The sequence below is a fragment of the Arvicola amphibius genome, chromosome 7 (assembly GCF_903992535.2).
Source record: "Arvicola amphibius chromosome 7, mArvAmp1.2, whole genome shotgun sequence".
Classification (NCBI taxonomy): Eukaryota; Metazoa; Chordata; class Mammalia; order Rodentia; family Cricetidae; genus Arvicola; species Arvicola amphibius.
The window spans coordinates 101,317,157-101,343,445 of NC_052053.1; the positions used below are offsets into that span (position 1 = coordinate 101,317,157).

The following is a 26,289-nucleotide window of genomic DNA, read 5'->3' on the forward strand; positions in this document are numbered from 1 at the left end:
CTGGACTGACTCTATTGTTTTAACAAGAAAAAAAATTTTTACCTCTGTTACATTACTTCTTAAAATGATTTAATAGTCCCAATAATCATATAATCAGGTATTATATTTTTAAGTAGCTGAGGCTCTGAAGTCCAATTATATAATTCCCATTTTTCATTTTTGTACATATTAATAAGAAACCTACTAATCCAAGACTTTCCTGGTCCATAGATGAAAAAAAAAAGTCATAGTACCTCACCATACTACGTCAAAAATAGTCTCTGGGTGAGCAGAAAGGGAAGAGAAAAGAGAAAAGATGGTCAAAAAGAATGTTTGAAAATGAGCTGAATGTAAGGCCACATCATTTTTCTTATTTTTTTAAAGTTGTAAAGTTTAACTTTTCTTCCTCAAACTGTTTTCTAATTATTTCTTATTTAAAAAATTATTTGTACCTTCATCATCAACATTATGTTCTATCTCAGATTTTACCTGCTGCCTTCCTCATACCTTTAAGTTAATATATGTTCTAAAAGTAACAATTTTGTAAATATACTTCCCTTATTTTGTCTTAGTGAATACATTTAATGCTATGAAAAGGCTTCTGTTAAATTTTACCTACTCTGAAAATAACCAAGTGCATTAATCTCACCAGGCTTGAATGAGAGAAGGTCCAGAAGTTTTAGTCTATAAAAGTATTTGTACTAAGCACTCAACATCAACTAATATCCAAAATGATAAAAAGGAAAGTCAATTTGCTGCCTATTGTCACTCTAGAGTTTGTATTGAGAAAGTCTTATAAATCTCCTTTTTAAATACACAACTTAAGGCAATTCACTACTCATCTGTTTCTTCATGTATAATAATAATTATCTACATCTTTGGAATTATTTTAAGATCTAGAGTTCCTGAGTCAAACAATTAAAATACATGTTTACCTTTTCTTAGGGGGTTTATTGTTTTAACTCATGTGTATGAACTTTGTTTATTCACCGGTACTTAAAGGTAAGAACCATGTTCTATACAGTTTTGTGCCCTTATCACTTTAACCACAGTGTTTCATGCATACAGGCATGATATATATAGTCTAACAGGAAGTGTACAACTGAGCCAGGCAGTGGTGGCGCACACTTTTAATCCCAGCGCTTAGGATGCAGAGATAGGTGGATCTCTGTGAGTTCAAGGCCAGCCTGGTCTACAAGAGCTAGTCCCAGGACAGGCTTCAGAGCTACAGAGAAACCCTGTCTCGAAAAACCAAAAAAGAAAAAGAGAAAAAGGAGAGAGAGAGAGAGAGAGAGAGAGAGAGAGAGAGAGAGAGAGAGAGAGAGAGAGAGAGAGAGAGAAGAAAGTGTACAACATTAACTTCAACGTTCCCATGTATGATTCAGTACTAAGCTACTACAATTTTGAACCAGATTCTGAGCAAGCGAGTCGGAGTAAGGGCCCAGGTTATATTAGATCTCATGATCAATGGACAGTATGATTTGCATCTACAAACAAAAATGGTAACTGGGAGATGGAAATTAGTGTCAAACACTACTTTACCCGTGGCCCTCCATAACCCTTAACAGCCGGTTCCTGACTGATGATCTTTTTTTTTTCTTTTTCCAAAATGGGTGTGCCAGAATCCAACTGGCAGGTAATACACCAAGGTAGGAAGTGCATTTTATTTTTATTCTAATGCAGGTGGCAATCCCATTGGCTAGTGTCTAACCTTAAAGTCTTCTCAGAGAAGGGGTTGGGAGCTTCAGATCATGGGACAGGCAGGCTTTTCATATACAAAGGGTTTTTGAGGTGAGGAGATTAAACTATTTGCATAAAAGCTTTAACAGGTGGGAGATTCATAGTGGCCTTTGGTGGACAAACTACCTTGAATAAAAAATGAAATATCTGTCACATTATCAACTCATCTTCTTCTCCTGTTTCCTCTTAGAAAACCTGCGCTCTAGAATCATTGGCTGGTAAATTTCAATCCAGCAATTTCTTCTAGGCATTTTCCACAATTCTTGCGTTCCTGAAATTAGCATTTTAGTTTTGTTTTGTTGATTATTCCTTTATTTGCTTTATGTTGGAGAACAGGTTTGGCTTATTTTCATTTTTTGCTCCCTGGTTTTGGGGTTTGTTTTTGTTTGTTTCAGTATTTTTGTGTGTGGGGGGGGGTTGTTTTGTTTTGGGTTTTTTTTGGGGGGGTGGGTTTTTTTTGAGACATAGTCTCTCTCTATTGACCTGGCTCTGGCTGTACTGAACTCACTGACAAGCACTTCCTGAGTAGTGGGGTTAAAGGCAGGTGCCACTACACCCAGCTCTAAAGACAGGATCTCCTGTAGCCTAGGGTGGCCTGGAACATAGTATCTAACAAAGGCTGGTCTTTAACTCCTGACCCTCCTGCCTCTATCTATGCAGTGCTAAGAGCACAGGTATGCACCACATATAGCTTTTTCTTTTAACATTCTTCATTTTTTAAACAAAATTCAGATATCTCACCTAAGGATAGGCATGAGATTAAATCCTTCAAGTTGTCCTTCCAAAGTAGGATTTGAAACTATGGTGTGGACTTGAATGTGAATTAGTGACCAATGACTGGGTGGCAGATTCTGTCCCATGATGAGTCGTTTTCACTCTGTAGCCCAGGCCTGAAGTCTTGATGATCTTCCTATCTCACCACCCCCAAGTGCTAAGATTACAGGCATGAGCTATCACGTCTAGCTATTCCTTGTTTTCTTTTTGTTTGTTTGCTTGTTTTTCGGGGGTTTTAGTGTTCTTTTTATTGTTTTTATTGAGCTATACATTTTTCCCACTCCCCTTCCTTCCTCCCCTCTCCTCCTCTACCTTCCCCCTACCCCCCACACTCCCAATTTACTCAGGAGATCTTGTCCTTTTCTCCTTCCTAAGTGGATTCATGTATGTCTCTCTATGTTGTCTAGGTTCTCTGGGTTTGTGGACTGTAGGCTTGTTATCCTTTGCTTTATATCTAATATCTGTTTATGAGTGAGTACATACTGTATTTCTATTTCTGGGTCTGGGTTACCCCACTCAGTATGGTTTTTTCTAGTTCTGTCCATTTGCTTGCAAATTTCAAGATGTCATTATTTTTACCACTGAGTAGTATTCCACTAAGTAAAATGTACCACATTTTCCTTATCCATTTTGTTTCCAGGTTCTGGTTATTACAAATAATGCTGCCATGAACATAGTTGAGCAAGTCTGTGTGGTATGATTGAGCATCCTTTTGGTATATGCCCAAGAGTGGTATTGCTGGACCTTGAGGTAGACTGATTTCTAATTTTCTAAGAAACAGCCATACTGATTTCCAAAGCAGCTGTACATGTTGGCACTCCCACCAGCAATGGAGGAGTGGTCTCCTTACTCCACATCCTCACCAGCATAAACTGCCTGACTGGTGGTTTTAAAAACTGTCTAGAATACCATCTGGTCACTAGATCATCAAACTACAAGGAGAGGAAGCTGGCTAACAAGAGTATGCACTTAGCTTTTGGTTCATTAAAATAGATTTTGCTCAAAAACTTAGATTTGCCAAATTTGTTTTTAAATAGGATTAAAGGTAACTTCTTATTAAAGTAAAAATTTGAAGAAATCATTTTAAAACACGAGTTTCTGCCTTTATTTCTAGTCAAAACAATAATATCAACAACAGCTTAAATTTAAACTGAAACTATTACTCCTGTCAATAGTTTTAGCTTTGACTGAGTATTAATCAAAAATACTGGGCTATGTGGGTATAGGTATATCTATAGCCAAAGTAGATACAGCTAACAAAAACCTATCAGGACACACAGAGCAGAAGAATCTTAACAAAAAGTCATAGGCAATCACCACATCTGCATGCAGTTAAACATAAGGTAAACCAGTTTCAGGAATCCCAAGATTATCAAAACTTCTACAAATATATTTGGGCTATTTGGGGTACGGGAAGGGATGCGAAAGGGCAGAAAAGAGCCTGAAGACACCTATTTTGACTAAATCTGCAGCTGCTATTACAGCTGTTCTGGTGTTTTCTGGGAACCACCCAAGAACTTTTTAAAGAGGTAAGAATAACTAATGGTAGCCTTAAGGAACTAAAGAGTAAAGTAGAACTTTATTTTATTAAATGGTTAAAAGCTATTTTTTACTAAGTGATTAATGTTTTGGGGGATTTCCATCAACTAACTGAGTATAAATTGTTATGTAAATGCAAGTAACATGATTAGCTTCTTTGAGTTTCAATGTTTTTAACATTTCTTCATTATGCCACACATTTTATACAACTCCAAGTCTATGACCCAAATAACATATATGTATGGACACCAATAAACACACAAAATACTTTTAAAACATACTAAACATACTCTCTTATATACTCTAATTACTTAAAAAATAAACATCATAAAACAAAAGAGAAATTACATTTTTAAAAAATACTTTGTACTATATTTCAAATGTAATCAATAGTTCAATTAATTCAAGCTCTTTGTTCAAAAGTTGGATTTTTTTAGAAAAATCATACATCTATAGAATTAAAAAACAATCTATTTGTTTTTAAACAAGGTTTCAGAGATCACAACCATGTATCCAACCACCATTCTCTGCTACTTTTGTTATTCTTAAAAGTACCTGTAATGGCATAAGACTTTTCAATTGTATATATTTCTATTCCTGTTCAGCCACGAATAATAAAAAGAGATATTTTCTTAGGGAAAAACACAAAAAGACAAGGTGTGGTGGCACACACTGTTAATCCCAGGAGGAAGAAACAGGTGGATCTCTCTGTAAGTTTGACTTCAGTCTGGCCTGCATGGCAAGTTCTAAGTCACCCAAGTCCACATGGTGATACCTTGTCTCAAAACATTGCAAAAGAAATACAGATAAATGAAAGCCTTTCAAGTTCAAGACAGGATATAAAAGTAAAAAGGGTACCACCCTCCCCGCAAAAGAAGACCAATAAAGTTAGGATAGTGAACATCTGCTTACACGATTACAAAAATTACAAATAACGAGAATAAAGTTTAAGGGACAAAGTAGTATTTTACAAAAATATTCTCTCTGGTGATTTATTTAGTTTTAGTAAGCATGTTGTTTAACATGCTTTGGCATCCCAAACTAGTAAACAAGCTAGGGAGGTGGCTGAGTAAGTAAAGGCATTCACTGGCAAGTCAACAACCTAAGTTTGATACCTGGAAGCCACATAGTGGAAGTAGAGAACAAGAATTTGCAAATTGTCCTCTGATCTCTATATGTGAATACACACACACACACACACACACACACACACACACAAAATAAATGAATGAACAAATGTAAAAAGGATTATTTACAAAATAATGAACAGAAGTAGTGGTACATGCATTTAATTCCAGGCTACAAAAGGCAGAAGCAGGTGGATCTCTGTGACTTTGTGCCTAGTCTATATAGCCAGTTCCAGGCTAGCCAAGGCTACATAGTTAGGCCTTATTGAGAAAAGGAGAAGGAGAGGCAGATGGACTGAGGGATAATGTAGCTGGGTATGGTGATTCACATAATTGCAGATCACAAGTGTGAGGACAGCCTGGAATAAACAAGACAAGAGCTAATTTAGAAGAGAGAAAGAAGGAGGAAGAGAAGAAAGAGGAGGAGGAGGAGGAGGAAGAGGAAGAAGAGGAGGAGAAGGAGGAGGAGGAGGAGGAAGAGGAGGAGGAAAGGCAGGAGAAAAAATGAGAGAGCAAGAAAAAGGGAATGAACACTGCTAACTGCTAAGCAGCAGTTACATAAAATTAGTAGAGCATTAAAAATATGTAAGTCAGCCTCATGAGTATAATCTCAGGCAGGAAGATGGCAAGTTCAAGGCCAGTTTGGGCTACATAATGAGAATGAGACAGAGACAGAGACAGAAACAGAAACAGACAAAAGACAAAGAAAGAAATGCCTGGTCTCTTCAGTCACAGCTGAGCACCTGAAAACAGGCTTTGAAAGGTTAGATACATACAACAAGCTTTTACATCAGCCATCAACACTGATCTCATTCAACTTATACTAGACTTACCACAGAAGCATGAGGAAATTTTCTTAAGTCAATTGCTCTTTAAGTTGAAGATGAGTCAACTAAAATTGCTGCTACAAAACCCTATTCAGATAGATGGCTCCTCCAGCCGTGTCTACTCAACACCTTTTCATTACCACACAGCACTGTCTCTTCTACTGAAGAGTCAGACCAAACAAGGCAGAGCACAAGACAAAGAACCTAAATGTCAAATTTTTAAACTAATTTCTTGTTCGTAAGGTTTTACAAAGACACTACCTTCTGAAATCAAGAGGTAGAAGTTTAAAATCATGACCAAGATAATGAGCCCTTCTTTCTATTGGAGAGTTACAGAACTCTGGGACTGAGGTAGGGCTCACTAAAGAAACAGAAAAAGGAAAACTCTTCAGTGGGGCTAGTTCATGACTTCAACCTTCTGAGGAATCCAGTAACAAATCTGACTATCTTTCTCCAAGATGGAGACCTTTCTCCTGTCATGATTTTCTAATGTATATAATGTGTAATGTATATAATCACATATATATACATATATATATATGTGTGTATATATATATATATGTATGTATGCTATATGATGCTATTGCTTTCCTTCCAGAAAGTTCCAGGACAACACAGCAGTGAAGTGCTTCATGTTTGTTCCTCTGATGAGGTTCAAGGTAACTATAGCACTTCTGTATGTGTATAAACACTTGGGAAATACACAATAGAAAAGTAAAGCTTCCATTGCTCACTGAAAAAAAAAAATGAAAAGACAAACATTTCTCAAACTGTACAGCACCAGTTCTACCTCACCCTCACTTTCCCTCCGAGACAGTCTCATGATCATTCTACACAAAAAATCAAAACTCAGTTTAAGAAATTTACCCAGTTAGCAACTGGCAAATATAATACTTAAAGTCAATTATCCTAGGTTAATTCTTGATACTCAACAAAAGCTAAAAACTACATTACTATAGGTCAGACAACTGGCCTGTAAGAAACAACTGCATCAATTTTCCTACATCTACTTATTTGGTTCAGGGGGATTTTTTTGTCTTTTTACCTCCCAGAAAGTCTGATGTCTCATGCTTTAATTTCAGAACTTGGGAAACTAAGGTAGATTGCTTGGGCAACATAGTAAGTTCCAGGTCAGAATGAGCTACAGAGTATGACCCTGCTTCTAAAATGGATAGATAGATGATAGATATACAGATAGACAGATAGATAGATAATTCAGAGAAAATATTCACTTATTTTTTCTGATTTTACCTCTCCCTAAATACTCACAAATGAGAATTAAGTATTCTACAGATACCTTTCATGCAGTCATGATGAATCTAATTTTACAGTCAAACAACTTACAGGTTTAGTCAGGATCTGTTTCCCAGACAGTTCCCAGTTGATTATTCTACCACAGTTCAATAACTATATTCCAATAGCATAAAGTATGTCTTTTAACTGTTTAGAAATGGTATTGGAAAAATCTTTGGTATTAAAGAAACAAAAAAAATTAAAACTTGGCTCTATATCAGGAGGATAATGGCTTCATGGAAGAGATTTATTGCTTTAAAAAGTTGCCATTACAAATTTATGTACAATAGATACTTGAATAACCTAGGGATAAATCATAAAGAAATAGTAATTCTCAGAACAGGATTATTTTAACCACCAAAACTACTGGGATTTAAAATAAAAGGACAGAAGTCAACATGTACAAACAGGAAACAGATGTGTGTTCTCACTTGAAACAAAAAAAAAGCCATACAAAGTCTAGGAAACAACAGTTTTCAAGAAACTAGACATCACACAACAAAGAACAGTGACTCTAGAGCAGTGCTTCTCAATCATACTAATGCTGCGACCCTTTAATACAGTTCCTAATGTTGTGGGGACCCCAACCATAAAATTCACTGCTACTTCATAACTGTAATCTGGCTACTGCTATGAATTGCAATGTAAATAACTATTTTTCTGATGGTCTTAGGCAGCCCCTGTGAAAGTCATTCAGTCTCAAAAAGGTCACTACCCACAGGTTGAGAACTGCTCTTGCAGAGGGACAGAAAACAGCACAACAAAATCGTAGCACTGCCCTAGCTCTCCACCTCTAGAGACTTCACAGTCTCAAAACTGGCCAAAGTGAGTTGCTAAACTCAGCCGAAGAGGTACAACAGAAGAACTAAAAGTCCATGAATACCGGGCATCTATCCGGAAAGAAAGTAGCAAAGAAACAATGTAAAAAACAGAAATTTGCAAAACCATGTCTCAAATATTCAGCACAGTAATGACTGTGTATGACCACTACTGGAAGCTAAGAAAAGAACAACTTAAAGAGTTATAGATTAGTGCCTGTCCATACAGAGTAAAGAACACAGCCTGTTCCCACCAGTCAAGCTAGTAACAGCCACTGCGTGGAGTACTCAAGAGGGTCTTGTCTCAGTAGTGAGAAGTAACTAGCCCTAGAAAACACTGCTCTAAGACACCAGATGAAATGTAAAACAAGTCTCAAACTGTCCCCAAACAATAACCCAGACAACTAAAAACATTCTTAACACAAAATACAAAGGTATCACAATATGTATCACCCATCAAATATTACCAGAGCTGAGCACAGTGACACATGCCTGTAGTACCAACACTCAGGAGAATGAGGCAGAAAAAGCATTTCAGCCTAGAAGATTAAGGATTGTCTGGTGAAAAAAATAGCAGTCTGGGGAATGACCAGGTATACAAAGAGGTTGAAGATCATGAATTATAATGAAGAAAACAATTTACTAAAACAGATGTTAGAATTAGGGACAGGGATCTTAAAAGCTACTTTAAATATATTTTACATATTCAAAAATCTCAAGCAGAAACATGAAAGATATAAAAATATATGTAAACTATAGAGATGGAAACTATAATGTTTGAGATAAAAAATATACTACATAGAATTAACAGATGAGACATTAAAGAAAAAAATTAGTGAACTTGGGACAAGAGAAAACCACACAAACTGCAAATATAAACATGAGAAAATATATCAAATATAATATCAAATATAATACAAGGGAAATATCAAAACATATTGAAAACCAGAAAACACTACCAATAGAAACTAATTATCTAAATTATTCTGACCTTATTCAAGGGTCAAAAGACTCAATATTGCTATTTTGTCAATTCTTTTCAAATCAGTCTAAATACAATGTAATTCTAATTAAAATCTCAGTAGACATTTTACAAAATGTTTCTAAAATTCATATGGAAATGCAAAGTCAACTAAAAGAAAGGAAGCTACCCAGGACTTTAAAAAGATAAAGTTTAGTACAAAGGATCATTAACTATATGGGAAAATTAATGAGAAATAAAAGGGCTGCAATGCAGGAGAAGTCAATACCCACTTAGGCCTGAGCCATTTAAGACCTTCTTCCAACCACTAACTGCCCCAGGGCTGATTTCTAGATCCTGCTGAAAAAAACACAGTGCCATCTACTAAATGGCTGAAAAATGCTTTAGTGATGTGTCACCACTACTTCCTCCCTAGAAACCGACAGAAATCTATTCTTTATAGTGTTGATTCTACGCTGCAAACAAGAACAAGCAGCCAGATCTTTGGTAACTGTGGTACACTTGCCTCTCTAAGCATTGCAAGTACTTCTAACAACTCTGCCAAAAAGCTGTACACTAATGGGGAAGCCATGATGTCGAATACTGGGGCAAGTATGTTGATGGAGTCAGCCTAACTAGGACACATGATACAAGAGAAAAAAATTATCGGTGTGTCTCTCCAGCATTCTCTCTAGCCTAAGGTAAGCATTGGGTGCTATGGCAAAGGAACAGTATTTAAAGGGTTTGATCTGTTTTCAAAGAGCAAAGGAAAAAAGATTCATTTGGAACAAAATACCAATAAGCAGCACAATAGCCAAAATAATAATGAAAAAGAAGAACAAACTGGATGGGTGAAGATGACCTGACTCCATAATTCACAAAGCCACAGTGACCAGTAAGGTAGAAAAAGCACTAAGACCCAATAGAACAGAAACTCAGCAACAGACCCAGAGAGACTTGTGGGCAGGGAGGGGGTCAATATGCACCCAGACTAGCCTTGAACTTTTAATCCTCCTGCCTCCATTTCTGAAGTGTTAAGATTTACTGCTAACTCCATCTCCCAAGTGCTGTGATTTACCAGAGCCAGCAACCACGCCCAGCATCAAAAGACTTTTAACAACAAACCTATTTCAACCAATGACAGAAAAACAACTGAACATAGCTTTGGGTGCTCCATTCACTATTTATTACACACATCCACACAGTAACTTAAAATGCATTAACACACACACACACACACACACAAAGAAACACAAAGATCTATTTTCCATCAAATGAGACTATTAAAAGCCCAAGAATACCCACTATTCAAGAAAATGGAGGAAACACAAATGTGCAGATTCATGCTCCTTTCTGAAGGTGACCTATTTCTATTAATCTAAGTCTCAAAAATAATAAAATCTTTTAAGGCAGTTAATTATATCTCAGAGTAGTAATGCAATGGAAAAAACAGAAAAATTCTTTCTGTGCACTTACATATGTATAAACACGTTATTGTTCTTTTAGGTATTTAAAGCTCCCTGAGGGACTTCGGATGATCATCAGTCTGTGGACCATGGCCCCAAAGAATAAAAACCTATACTAAGGGGACTATAATCTATGTAGTAACTCTTGTAAACCTGAAACCGTATGGACAAATACATTATCACATTTAACCAGAGCATATTAAAAGCTGGAGATAGTGTTTTAAAAGGCCTTGTATATCCAAAAATGATACGCAAGGCCTTAAACAGATTTCCACTACTAAATTCTTATGTTCAGTTGTCAGAATTCATGTTCTCTTTAGTGTGAAAAGGGGGGTAAGTACTTTAAGAGCTTGAGATGCCTGGAAGCATTCTAAAGAATGCCACAGCTCTCGGATGTCTTAACCCACTTTTTCTTCTAGGACTTCATCTCAACTCTGTCCCAGATGAAGAAAAATGGTGTTAATATTCTGCAGTTCACTTAAAAGCAGGAATGGACCTCAGAGCTTATCATTTTACTAGCCAGGGAGAATTCTCTGTCACTGCTTATCTCAATAGGTTGACCACAGCCCAGGTGGATTACTTTCTGGTCTCTGTTTCCTTGAACCTGAGTTGAAATGGGTTTTCTGTTCTACATTAATTCGGGTTTCTGAATCTACACAAACAAGTTGCTAAGCTGGTTGTTTAGCAGTCCTTTTGTGGTGTTAAACTTCCTACTCTTCTTCAAACAAATAAAAACAGGGTAGCTACTAGTCATATACAACTAAGAGCATTTGAAATATATCTACTGAGAATAAAGTATTGAAATTTTAGTTTTGTTTAAAATTTAAATAGCCCCCACATGGCTAGCGGTTACCATTTTCGACAACATTGGTCTATATGACTTCTGGACCTTTGACCATAATTAACAGCGCAAGCAAACCTCTGTTAACTGCTCCTCTATTTCTCCACCTTCTGTGAAACCCCCAAGTCAATACACTAACAATTATTTAATCATTACTTACTAAGTACCTCCTACTGGCCACGCCCTATGCAGAACACAAAAAACACATCTTTTTACAGTCTCTAGTCATACAATAATCCTACAACAAAAATAACATTTTAACTTTAACTTATATTTACTTCTTTTAAAGAGATTTAATCTGATATTTACAGCAACACACATATACAAACTTATTACTTTAAGTTAAACAGGCATTTTTTAAGATTTTGTTTTTATATATGTGTTCATGTTTCTGTAAGTGTATACATTGTGTATGTGGGTGCCTACACAGCACAAAGAGAGCATCTAATCCCATGAAGCTGGAGTTACAAGCAGTCATGAATCATCCATTCTGGTACTGAGAACTGAATTAAGGTCCTCTGGAAGAGCAGTGCTCTTAACTACTGAGCCAAAATGGACTTTTTGTTGTTTTGTTTTTTTCAAGATAGCAAAATGTGCATTTATAATAGGGTGACTAATGTTTAGGAAAGTTTAACTACCAGATATTATACTATTAATATTGTGCCATGCTCTAGAATAAAAGTGCCATGTTTGATTTAATAGCTTTGGGGGGCATACTAAAGCATTAAGTATACTCTTTAAATTTCAAACACTGAACTGTACATTACTAAAAGGGGGAAAAACATTTTTTAAAAAAGCCTAGAATTAGTTCCTTTCTTATTATACTGGAAAGATGTCATTTTTTCCAAATTTTCATGAAGACACAAGAAAAATGATAATTCTAGGCAGGAATTTCTTCATGTGTAGCACTGACTCAGTGAGTTTTCGTTGCTATCAATTCAAGAAAGATTTGAAATCACTGCCTTTGATGACTCAGTCTTGTCCTCAACTCAAGTACTATAACTTTATGTAATAAAAAAAAAAACTTTTATAGATACCCATAGCAAGAAAATTAAGACCTCCAATAAAATATGCAAATAAGGGGGTGTGGTTATAACTCAATGGTAGAGCATTTGCGTAGCACATACAAAGCCCTAGATACAACCCCAGCATACCCCCCACCCCACCCCAACACACACACACACACACACACACACACACGACTATGGTGGAATAAAACAAAGATTCAATTTTCAGGTATAGAACTCAAAAATAAAAACTTAAAGGTCTATTAGATACAATAAACACCCCCAAAAATTAATAACTATGACCATATGCAAAATTTTTGATGCTATCACTAAATACTTAAAGAGCAACTTGGGAAAAAACACCCTCTAAATGTGTTATTTAGTCAGCACGCAAAATTTAGCTATCTTATAAGCAATTTGATTCCATTTTTCTTCCTTCTTGCTTGTTGTTTTGAGACAAGATCTCAAAGCAGACTGGCCTCAAACCCACTCTGTAGCCAAGGCTGTCTTAACAACCTATCTGCCACCAGCACCTGAGTACTAGGATGAAGGGTGTGTGCCATTATATACAGTCTTTCTTGGCTCTGTTTTTCAAGAGAAAAGAAAAAATCTACAGTGAGAATACGTGCCAGGCAGAATAAGAACAACTGCTATTCAACAAGGTTATGAAATGTCACTGTTTTTGTGGACTAGCCTTCTGCACTTGGTCCCCACAAATGATAGGAAACTAGAGTGGAGTCACAAGTGCTGAACATCCAAGCGTATTCTGACAGGCCAGTTTCCCAAAACAGCAGGGGTCAACCAGAATCACTATTACAAAGAGCTTTAATCCTACAGAAATAACTGAAACAACCATTGCTTTTTGTTGTCTCTGCTTTCTTCACCCCCTTCCTGCCTGAAAGCCGACCTCTTCTCCCCACTCAGGACATCCTACTGCATAGAATGAAGTATCCAATTCCAAAATAATAAGCAAAAGCTCACCAGATCTTTAAAATTTGCTTTTGTCTTTAACAGCTTCTAGTGACCATAAAGAGATTTAGAGAGATTTCAGACAACTGAGAAACCACAAAAGAGAGACCACTGATGTCTTCTGGGGTCCCCTCCTTTGTTCATCATGGAGCCCTAGGTTTTTAAGTAAATTCCTGTCAGGTCTTACTGTTTGCACCAACTTCCCGGTCTTCCAGGCTTTTAAATCAGGGATCAGTTTGTACTGAGAGGGCAGACAACTTTCTGCAGTCTGTGGTAGCTACCAAGTCACTGGAAAGAGCCAATCTGAAAACTGACTGATGGTGGTTGCAGTAAATGGGCAATTACTGTGGGGAGGATACTTCAGCTTTCAGAATTCACAAGAATTTGCTTCCTGCCTCCTTCCATTTCATTTTCTTGTACACCTAGGAAACATCATTAGCCAAGGTGGTCAATCTCAGCACCAAAGCCACAACTTAACTGGTAGGTACAGATTCAGCATTTAAGAGCAACCAGAGCACTCACCACCAAAGTGAGAGGTCCAATAGAAAGTCAGCTGAGTAACCTGGGCGGGTGACACTACACCACCTTTTGGTCTACGTGACAACAAAATCAGTCTCCTTTAATTATTAATAAAAGCCAATTTGATTTTTTTGCCAATTCGGTCTTTAATATAAGTTTGTCAAAATTTTCTTTTGACCTTGCCACATGGAGAGAGAAGCTACACTGTTTCTAATACAGTTTGATTCACCATTAATTACAGGTATTACTTCTGGGATACTCAAACAGCTGATTTAAGGCACTTTTTAAAAAAGAGAAAGAAAAAAAAAAGTGCTCCTGCATGTATGTCTGCGTGTGTGTGTGTGTGTGTGTGTGTATGTGTGCGCGCGCGCATGTGCACGCAGGATGTGTGTGTGTGTACGTGGGGGGGGTGTTGCATGATATCACACCTGTAGAAATCAAAGACAACTTCTAAGAATCAGTTCTCTCTTTCAATCATATAGGTCCTGAGGGACCTTAAGACTGACAGGAAGCAACTTTATCCACTGAGTCATCTTACCTGTCCCAGGATTACAGCACTTAGCATTTAGCTTCTGGTTAGCCCACACTGGCAATACCAACTCTACTTAAAATTTAATGTGTATTCTTTTCGTACTGCAGATTCTAAAAAGGTTTGACTTCAGAATTTTCCTTAGGCCTTTAACTTTTGGTGCTTTTATAGCATCTCATAGAACTTCTTAAAAATGAAATAAAATTTTGTAATATTTCAAAATTTATTTGGAATTTTTATTACAAAATTAACTTTACCATTTCAAATTCCCAATTTAATGATGACGCATATTTAGCAGAACACAGGGAATGAAAACTATCTAGTCTGAAAATTAATGAGTCCTTATTAAAATGTTTCTCGCATGGTTTTTACAAAATTAAATTACCCAAATATATTTATGTGTCATTCAAACCTGAACCTCTTTTACTCCAAAAACAAAACAAAACACTCTATCCATCAAATATTACTGACTGCCTACTATGCAGATGATCAGAATATAGTTTCACTAGCTTGTATCCTATTATGAAAACAGTAACAAATATGTACCTAAACACATGAAAACAGACTCACATTAAATAGAAGGAGTTACATAGAGATGAAGATAAAAAACCAGATTATTTGTTTTATAAAATGATCAAGAAAAGCTTCTCTACTATAATAAATTTCCTGGTGAATGTTTGGCATAAGGACCTGTGCTGGAACCCCCAGAACCTATACAGAATACATCTGTAATGCCAACACTCCTATGGGAAAGGAAGAGGGAAGCACAGGAGACAGCCTGAAGCATACAAATCAGCCAGCCTGGTATCCTAGCTTGACACCGAGAGGAGAGATACTTTTTTTTTTTTTTTTGGTTTTTCGAGACAGGGTTTCCCTGTAGTTTCCTGGAACTAGCTCTTGTAGACCAGGCTGGCCTTGAACTCAGAGATCCGCCTGCCTCTGCCTCCCGAGTGCTGGGATTAAAGGCGTGTGCCACCACCGCCCGGCCGAGAGGAGAGATACTTAACAGAGAAAATGCCTCCATAGCAGTGGGGTCTCAACTTGTGGGTCGTGACCCCATGGCCCTTTCATAGGGGTTGCCTAAGACCATCAGAAAACACAGTAGCAATGAAAAAATTTTATGGTTGGGGATCACCACAACAATGAGGAACTGCATTAAATGGTCTCAGTATTTGGAAGATTGAGAACCACTACTCTGTAAAATCAAGGGCAAGCCTGTAAGGCATTTTCTTAATTAGTGACTGATAAAGCAGGGCCCAGCCCACTGAAGATGGAGTCAACCTTGAGCTTGTAGTCTAGGGTTCTATGAGAAAGCAGGCTAAGCAAGCCATAAGGAGCATGCCAGTAAGCAGCACTCCTCCATACATACACACAAAAACAAAAATCAAATAATGTATGAGCACAGATTTTAAGTGGAAAAAAAATTCATGGAATTAACTACTCTTGCCTGGTTTATGTAAAACATCCTCTAGAATCTAGAATACAAAAACATAAAATTCTACTTTTTTGGGTTTTTTTTTGTCTGTTTGTTTGGTTGGTTTGTTTTTTCAAAACAGGGTTACTCTGTAGCTTTGAAGCCAGTCCTGGAACTAGCTCTTATAAACCAGGCTGGCCTAGAACTCACAGAGATCCGCCTGCCTCTGCCTCCTGAGTGGTGGGATTAAGGGCATGTGCCACCACCACCGGGCTTAAAATTCTACTTTCAATAACAATAAAATAACCAAGTAACTTGTTGTTACATAAAAGAATTCAGTTACTGTTTTCAAGTCATTCCCTTCTTCCATGTAGCACTTTTTTGAATGAAAATATATAAAATAGATAGAATGAATTAAATTATCTCATATTTATCTCCTACAAATTTTAAAAATGTTTCTACATTATGTATAGTATATAATAAATATTTTAACATGACATTTTGTTTCTGTTCCACAATTCTCTCAAGTCAGCAGTGCAGAATCTAAAGCACAATAATGTTCTAACACCTCAAGTTGTAACATGAGGTACAGAAGAGAAGTTGCTCTTTTTCAGACTAGCAACCACTCATGGGTTCTGTGACTATGAATAAATACATTCAAACCTGCACTGCCCAAGAAGAAACATAAGGAAAAATCAAAGCCCTCAAATGTAACTACACTTAGAGGATACTAACATTTTTTATGCCTGGTTCTAAAGTCAAATCTTGGTTTATTTCTTTTGAAACAAGTCTTAATATGCTATCCTGGCTGGCCTCAAATTCTTAAGTTCAAGCAATCTGATCCACCTGCCTCAGTCTCCTAAGTAGCTAGAACTACAGCAAGCAGACATTATACCCAAAGCTGCACTGACTAAAAGGGAAAACAAAGAACCAAGCAAGTGTGGCACATGCCTGTAATCCCAGTACTTTGGAGGCTGAGGCAGGAGATCAGACCTTCAAGGTGATTCCTTTGTTTCAGGAGTTCAGGACCTGGGCAATATGTGATATTATCTCAAAAATAAAATAAAATAAAATATAAAAGAAGAAAGCAATGTCCTCAAACACACGAGCTCATGAAGTCTCCTGCTGTATACAATCTAGAACTGGCTATTGGTCTCTGACTTTGTTGTCACTTTACTGCTGCCTAAAAACATTTAAAACAAATACTTTCTACATCTAGGACCTTTTCAAAAATGAATAGAAACAAGGCAACAGGACTCACACAAGACAACGTTTCCTGAGTATTTACAGTTCACATTTCTCTTACTCTGGGTCACATTTAACTACACAGAAGCTGCTAACTCTTCCATTATATCTTGCTATACAATCTGTTAATGGTATAAAGGTATCTAATCATGCCAGGTACAATCATGCCATGCTAGAAGCTTGAAGTATGTCAACAGTCTGGTTGTGGGGAGAGGGTACTCACCAGTATGCCCTCCTCTGTGATCCCTTTCTGAACAAACAATGGACTACTACTAAATTCTACAAACCAGTTGTGCTTACCACACTAAGCTAGAATGAGTTCTATATACTACAGATTTATATCTGTAAACAAATAAAGGAAAGGATGAGAAGGCAGAATGATGAAATGTCTGGAACTGTATTACTAATCCTGAGTATGCCATTCGTTTCTTGGTCTGGTCTGTCTGTGAACTTAAGTTTTCTGAAGAAGCTACATCTATGATGAAGATCCTACATACTAACTGACTGACTAGAACTTCATGATTGTAAAAAGACATCAAACTGTTGAAGTTCAAGAGCCAATATTATGGGCTATCTTTAGTCACCTTAATAGCTCTTTACTACCAACCTCAGTCTTTATCCCTAACATCTCAACTTCTTGTTCCTGCCATCCTTCCCAGCGAAGATTCAAATCCTAGAGGCTGCTACCCTCCCCAACATCCCCTGTAAGGTGATTGGGCCCAGGACCCATTTGCTCAACTCCAAAGATGTCTAGCACTCCCATCTGTATACTTCAAATGTGTAAGCATCAACTAGGAATTCTGGTGGCAAGGAGAAACCATGCCCAGGCATTAGAAATATTGCCTAAATAACAGTACTGCAAAAACTCAAGTTTAGCACTTCAGGATAATATTCTATACAAACATTCAGACGGTCTCTACTCCTTTTGTTACTTTTTTTTAAATTTTCAAATGCAATTCGGCAAACATTATCCTGTTCTGCAATCATTAACATATACCTACCTCACCTAGTAAATTTATCAGCTTCCTCTAGAGTCTTTTATCATTTAATATCCCAAATTCACAGTAGTTAGTCACTAATTTTTTGAAAAAAAATGTAGTAACACAAGACTCAGGTGGGAATAAGGATAGAAATATATATATATATATATATATATATATATATATACATTTAAGTAGACAATACTTCAGATTCCTATAAAGCAGGTAAGCTATACTTTTTAGACTATCTTCTCTGAACAAAGCCATTAAAAAAAAAAAACAACTGTGAAATTTTCCTACTTTTACAATAACATGGACCCAATGATTTACAATTGCTTTCTTATCTTGGGCTCACCAAAGTCTCATTGATTTTGTAAAGATATACTTGTTTCGTTCTTGGTAAAAAATATCTTGAAAAAATGGAAAGTTAAATGTAGTTATATATAAAATCTCTAACTTAGAAATCGAGAAGGGGTCATAGAGCCTGAAAGACTCAATCCTTTGACAGCTTTTGCACTTCAGTGAACATCAGAAGTTTTTATTCGGCTTTGTTCTTGCTAACTTCCATTCAAATGTCTAGACCCTACCCAATGTAAACCCTCAATGCAGAGAAAGCACAAGTTTAAAAATATCAAACTAATCCCACAAACATTACATTGTTAATAAGAGACTCAGTGTGTGATCAAAATATTATAAATATGAGACATAAAATGCTGATTTCCTTGACTTATGCCAATTTACAACCTAATTATAAGGGTCTAAAATGTCATCTTTGAACATTTAGATCACTTCTAACACCTAATCACAAAATTTGAACTGTTTTCTTTTCTTTTGTTTTTTTCAAGACAGACTTTCTCTGTTAACTGCCCTGACTCTCCTGGAACTCACTATGCAGTCCAGGATGGCCTGCCTCTAACTCCCAAGTGCTGGAATTAAAGGCATGCCTGGCGCAAAATCTGAACTTTTTTAAACAAAATTATTTGACTCACTTTAACATTGATTTCTAATTATATAAGCGGAGTAAAGAAAACTTAGTCATTGTTTTTTCAAGATCCAATAAAAGGCTTATTTTCCCTGTGATAGAAGATATAAAATGCTTTTTGAAAGACAGAACAGATAAAGATAAAAATAGAGAAATACTACAATTCTAGTCAAGAACAGAGCATAAACATGGAAAAGAAAACAAACGATAAAGAAAAAAATTAAACAAAAAATTTGTTCATGCCAGTAACACATGCAATAAACTGTCCCACTGTCCAACCTAATACAGCATATCAGATAGTGAAAAAATATTGTCTAAAAAACATGAGAAATAATCTATTAACTAAAAAAGCACCTAATTACGAAATAAAACTATGGCCATAACTTTAAATTTTTGAAATCTACACATGAAATAGTTCTCTCTAGGCCATGGTTGCACATTTAAAATTCAAACACCCATGAAGCCGAGGCAAAAAAAGCATTGTGCATTTCAGGCCAACCTAAGCTACATAGTAAGACCTGTCTCAATAATAGGCAAAATAGACCCCAAATGATACCCAGGAAAGAGGATTCCAAAAAGTTCAAGGGCATCCAGAGCTACAAAGCAAGACACTATCTCATGTTAAAATTTTGGAATTACCAGTAGCTCCTTCTTTTAAAAATTGAAAGTCTAAATAATCTAAGATGCAGTGATTTTTTTAATGTAAATGTTTGTCAAAACAAAATTTTAAGACATATTTTTAATTATACAAATTTTTCTTCAAGACATTTATATGAATTTTTTTAAAGAAATATAGACTAACCTCTTAGTTTATGCTCTATTCAATCTACTACTAATTAAGAAACCTATGCTGGGCTGAAGAGATGGTCAGCAGTTAAAAGCACCTGCTGTTCTTGCAGAGGTCCCAGGGTTGAGTTCTCAGCTCACAATCCAGTTCCAGTGAATTTATCACCCTTTCCTGACCTCTGCCACCATGTCACAGTATATGTTATACACATGCAAACAAAACACTAACTCACATAAAATCAATAAAAAATGTTAAAGAAAAATCTCAATGTAAATGGTTCTTATATATAACTTGTTTCACAAATCCAAACACTCAACACAGAAATTTAACCACCCTTAATTTAATCATCAGTGTACTACCCAAAGTGCAATTAGTAAACTTGGCATGAACCAACACTCAGCTTATAAGTATAAAAGCAAATCTTTATCTCACAACATAGGAAACAAAGCTTGCTACTGCCCCAAACTATATTTGCAAGCTAAATAGTAAATATACTGACTCATTTTAATAGTAATAAGAATCTGAACTATGGATCAACTTCCTCTGAAAAAGCTTCCTTGCAAATTAGAATGCTACTCCAAAATGTATAAGCATAATATTAGAAAACAAAATTTCTAATTAGTATTGCCAAATCAAAAGGCATTAATATACAAAGTGTATATCACTGGAAACTACCAAGTACAGTACAAATAATAATAACTTTAATTGGATTAAAATTTAGATAAACTATGATTCATCACATTTTTACCCTCACAACAAGTAAAAAAAGGCTGTAAATCAATACTTTCTTAGATATATTACAGAACAGTCAGAAGGAGTCAGAGACAATAAATAAAAGGAAAAATCTGGGGAAAAGGATCAAGGAGAAAGGAGCAAGAAAAAGAGGGCAGAGAACGTCAGGGACCAGCCATCCAGCTATACAGCCAGCCACAGAGTAAGAAGTAAAGAAAGGTATATGGAATAAAAGAAAGATAAAAGTCCAGAGGCAAAAGGTAGATGGGATAATTTAAGAAAAGCTAGTTAGAAACAAGCCAAGCTAAGGCTGGGAATTTATAAGTCTCCATGTGTGATTTATTTGGGAGTTAAGAGGCAGGCCCCCAAAAGAGCAAAGAGTAAAAACAACCAACTACAGAAACAGTTTACACCTGTGAGAGAAACCCAGGAGTCCTTCAGCTCTACACAAAGAACTACAGGGAACCGAGGAATACTGAGAACGAGAGAAATGTCTTCCCCAGGAAAGGCACTCCAATTGATATACCAACACCAAATAATCAGACCTGAAAACACTCATACAAGCAACTTATACAGAGCAAGTGAGCTGTATTTCTGTATTCAGGAATATACATATAGCAACAATTTTATGAAAAAAGAAACCATGAATTTGAAAGAAAATGAGGAGAGTATATGGAAGGCTTTGGAGGGAGGAAAGAAAAGTGGGAATGATATAACTGTATTATAATCTCAAAAATAAAAGAAATAATTTAATAAAGTTTTAGAACCTATTAGAGGACCCAATCCTTCAAAGTAAATTTTTTTTTGAGTTTTATCCAGATGTTACAGTAGAGATCTGAGAAAAGATCCTTATATTTCTAGCAGAAACTAGAAGAAACCTAACTTATCTGAAATGTGTGCAGGTCTCTGTTCTCTCAAAGACCTTCTCTCCAAAAATGAAAGTAATTTATCAAAACGTAAGCAACTGGGGTTTACCTAGCCTGTTTCTAGGATTTTACAGTACCTAACCAATCCAGGGGAAGGGAAATACCCACTCCAGCCCCTACTATCTTCTGACATGGGGAAACGATACCCACGGTAAACTCACAGAAGACAGATTGATAACAGGACCAGAGAACTTCTACTCCCACCCCTTCTCCTCTTACACATCAACAGGACTCCAGTGCAGTGACCAAAGATCACAACTAAAGAGCTATAAACCTCGGGCTTTATTTAAAGATACTCTGGGAGGGGGGGATCTAAATACAAAGTTTAGCCTTGGACACCACTGCTAGAGAAAACACAAACTACCACTCTGAAAGATAAACAAAGATTCATGCCATATGCTATCACCTTAGCTTCTTTTACCTGATACATCATGTCTACCTATGAACAATATAAGTAAAAGATATTGTTAAGGCAAAACCCACAAAATAATAGAAAGGGAGCAAGGGTAGGCAGAAAGGTACTAGCCTACCTGCCAAACAGGCCAGGGTATGACAGAGGTTTTAGAAATGCTACCAGAAATCTGAAGCACATATGCTAAGAATGCTGATGGGAGAAGCAACTGACATGGAAAAGCAGATGGATAAAGTAAGCAGGGGATGAAAAAATGCAAAGGAAATTCCATAAGTCAACATACTACAACAGAAAAGCATTTTCGCAGTGATAGTGCAGGGTCCAGAGGACATCAAGCAGGATAAATACCAAAATAGTTACATATAGGCATGTGAGATGAAGACTGCCAAAAATCAGACAAATAATAAAAAACTAAAAGGCCACCTTCACAGAGGAAAAAAGATCAGGAATACCCTAAAGCTTTCCCCTTCAGAAATCACCTAGCGAGGAAAGAACAAAAAGAAGTGTCTCGACTATTAGAAAAAAAAATGACCTGTCAGAATTGCAGTATTATACTTTCAAGTAAAGCTGTAATTAATAACAGTTGAGAGAGATGAGTGCTAGCAGACTTGTCTTACAAGAAAGGATTTATTTAGTGATAAGCAAAATTTTGTATCAATAACTTGGCATATGTGTGTCTGGTAACCAGGGAATCCAGAAGAGGTGTCAGAACCCCTGGAACTGGAGTTACAGATAGTTGTGAGCCACCATGTGGGTGCTGGGAATTGAACCTGGGTCCTCTGGAAGAACAGCCTGTGCTCAAAACCACTGAGCCATCTTTCCAGTCCCCTAGCGTTTTAAACCTATCTCAAGCAGAGTAGCAAGACAGTTTTGAATTCTAATGCTCCTATCCTTTTCATTGGAAAGCAGAAATATAAATGGAAAATATGACTCTACCATAATTACAAAACTTATTTAATTTCTGTATCCTGTCCTTTTAACATTTTATGTCCAAGTATTGCTTCAAGATTACAGCAAATTCTACGCTCAAATATATCTCTATCCTCAGAATATACTTTCGAATTTTTATGGCATGAAGTAAAAAAAAAAAAAGGGTGGTAGGCCTGATTTTCCTCATAGCTTTTATCCAGTGATTCTATCTGTAATGATACTACCAATGTATAGATATCATTAAAGTGAACACATACATATAACTACATACTGTACTCATAAGAATTTCAGTATTATCAATTTCCTTTACAATACTTACAGTATCTCTAAGAAGTAATTACCACGACTCTCCACATGATTGAAAGATTTCAAACAAAATGCTTCAATGACCTATTCAAAACACAAGGAAAACCCAACAGTCAATGAATCACAGCTGTCATCTTCACATCACGCTCCACTTCCCAGAAGAGTTAACAGCCTCTAGGAAGAAGCTTTCTAAAGTCCCATGATAACAAGAATGACGTGACAGAGAACTGAGAGCAAAAAGGAGAAACTACATTCCTTATATCCATTTCACTTTATGAACTCAGCAAGAAAGTAGAACAGTAACAACCTTTTTAGGTTTAAATGAATTAACTGTAAAAGTATTCCTCTTTCTGGTGTGCTCTTCAAATGGAAAACTATTAAATATGATCAGTTGGCAAGATCAGGGCTAACACAGGTAGTGATCTTCATTGGTGATCTTCACTGCAGTAAAGCAAACAGAAATTAATCTGCAGATATCACACTCACAAGTCACTACCCAGCTGATAAGTGTCTGACCAGTCTCTCTTTTTGTAATGTCAACAAAACTCTAAGTATGGCAGATAACAGTTGTTCTACAATCACAGAACTTCAGACTCTGAGAGGTAGAAAAGTCCTTACAGATCATTTCTTCCATTATTCTCTTCCTCCAGGCCTCCCATTTTATCCATGAGGAAAGAAATTAACTGGACATGGCTTTACATAGCAATTTCCTAATTTAAACATTTCATCCTGGAGAGATAGATGCTCATTAAGACTCCAGAAATAACAAAACTCAAGTAACCAATTCACACATTCCAGGAAGTTCCTTAAACTTACAAGACCTACAAGGCCCTACCCCCATGGCTACATAAGCACTAACAAGTGCTAGAGAGAAAAGACCCTCTTGTCAGCTGAGATGTCTGTATACAGAAAGCTCTAGGGATGCAGCTTTGGTTAGTCTTCACCACACTACAGAGGATTGAGCTTCTGCCTTTCTGTCATTCATCCTCCCTTAAGGAATACCAATAAATTCACTAGTTCACTAAATTAGACTTGGGTAGAACTGTTACTTTGGCCTGTGGTACTATGAAAAGACATTTGTTCACATCTTGCCAGGAGCAGTTATACAATAAGATAGTTTTCTGAATGGAAACTAGAACCAAGACCCCTTGACATCCAAACTGGTATTTTTTTTCATTACAACATACTGTTGTCAGGAATTTTAAATAGCATGAGATTTTATACTACGTGGAAGCTAACAAAACCAGCCTTCTACAATTTCATGAATCTGAGACCAAAACCATCCAAACCCCACACAAAGCTTAAATAATGAGATCTAAAACTATATGCCCCCTGTACTGTATTAAAGAGTGACTCTGTGTGTACGTGTGTGTCTGTGTCCCACAAAAGTTCAGTACAGTATGATGTTAAGCTCTTTTGGCTCTTTTGGGGGGCCCGCCACTTAGCTCCCAAATGAATCACACACAGAGTCTTATTCTTAGTTATCAATGTCCAGCCTTAGTGTGGCTTGGTTCTTGTCCATTTTTTTTAACATATTATTCCCTCTGCCTTTACATCTGGGCTTTCCCGTTCTCTTCTGTAAATCTTACTCTTACTCCATGAATTGCTGTGTAGCTGGGTGGCTGGCCCCTAATGTCCTCCTCTTTCTCCGGGTACTTCTCCCAATCCTTTCTCCCGGTTTTCTCCTTCTATATATTCCCTTTGCCTGACAGTCCCGCCTATCCTTTCTCCTGCCTCACTACTGGCAACTCAGAGCTTTATTAGAACATCAGGTGTTCAAGACAGACAAAGTACCACAGCTTCACAGAGTTAAAACAAATGCAACATAAACAAAAGTAACACACCTTAAAATAATATTCTTAACAGTTCGGAATCACTAGAACTTATTTGTAAATAGACTTTACAGACATAGCCAAATTACTAAAACATCATATTATATTAGGGTAGGTCCTAAGTAAATGACTGCTGTCATTAAGAAAAGAAAATGTGAACTCACATGCATGGTCTGCTATGTAAATACTGAAGCATAAATTGAAATTATGCTGTAACAAGCTAAGAAACATCAAGGATTTCTAATAATTACTGGCAGTGGCTAAAAGAGGGAAGAAAGGAGGATTCATCCTAGAAATTTCAGAAAAAGCATGGTCCTCCCAACATTAAATTTCTATTGTTTTAAGCCATCCAGTTGATAGTAGTTTGTAACAATAGTCCAAGAAAACTAAAACACACACACACACACACACACACACACAGCTTTTGTATAAATTAACTTCACATTACCCCAATAACATTACCATATTAATATATCTTTTAAATCATAATGAAATACCTAAGGTTGGGTACTTATAAAGAAAGGAGTTGTGTTAGTTTGGTTTGGCATCCTAAAGGTCCAAACAGCATTAAACCAGCTATAAGGACTCCACAACAGAAGATATCAGGGTAGAGTGGTTGTGAAAGGGAGCAATCACATGACCAGACAGCTATCCAGGAAAAAAGGGAGGGCAGATTTGCTCTGTTTCTAACAGCCCTCTCAGATGACCTTACTCAGAGATTTGATTAAAATCCACAATGACCTAAGGACCTCCCACTAGACTATATCACTTAAAGGCCCCAGCTCAACCTCACCAATAAGGTATAGAGATCAAATACCTCCCACATGTGTATTGAATACTTAGTCCCTAATTGATTGTGCTATATTGAGAGTTCTGTGAAATTTAAGAGGCAGTAACCAGATGGTCTCCATGAGTGGGACAGATTTTGGTCAAAAGACTCAGGAGGGCTTGGTATTGGAGCAAAGGTACCTGACTATCAACAGTGGAGTTGTGTCTCTTAAGTCCAATGAAACTCACAAATAGGGAAGTGCAAAAGCAAAAGTAGGTTTACTGAGTACCAGGTGCAAAGGTGACTCACAAGAAGCTTACCAGAGCTCCCTTCCAAGAGAGAAGTTGTGCCAAGAAAGGGGTGATGTTAGCTGGCTCTTACTTGAGTTTTAAAAAGAAATTTGTAGTAAGATCTAATGATTCTCTGAATTTCCTCTGTGTCTGTGGTTATGTCCCCTTTTTCATTTCTGATCTTATTAATTTGTGTGTTCTCTCTCTGCCATTTGATTAGTTTGGCTAGGGGTTTGTCAATCTTGTTGATTTTCTCCAAGAACCAGCTTTTTGTTTCATTGATTCTTTGGATTGT

General features: G+C 36.7%; 1 protein-coding gene across 4 annotated transcripts in view; it reads right to left on the minus strand.

Moving 5' to 3' along the window:
• Positions 1-26,289, minus strand: part of Fut8 (fucosyltransferase 8) — a 214,633-nt gene that overhangs the window by 135,523 nt on the left and 52,821 nt on the right. For 2 of the 4 annotated variants that reach the window (XM_038337844.1, XM_038337843.1), the window contains exon 3: positions 23,117-23,187. The exons of the other annotated variants lie outside the window; for them this stretch is intronic. The gene's annotated coding sequence lies outside the window, so the exon portion shown is untranslated. The remainder of the gene's footprint in view (positions 1-23,116; positions 23,188-26,289) is intronic. 4 annotated transcript variants of the gene reach the window in all.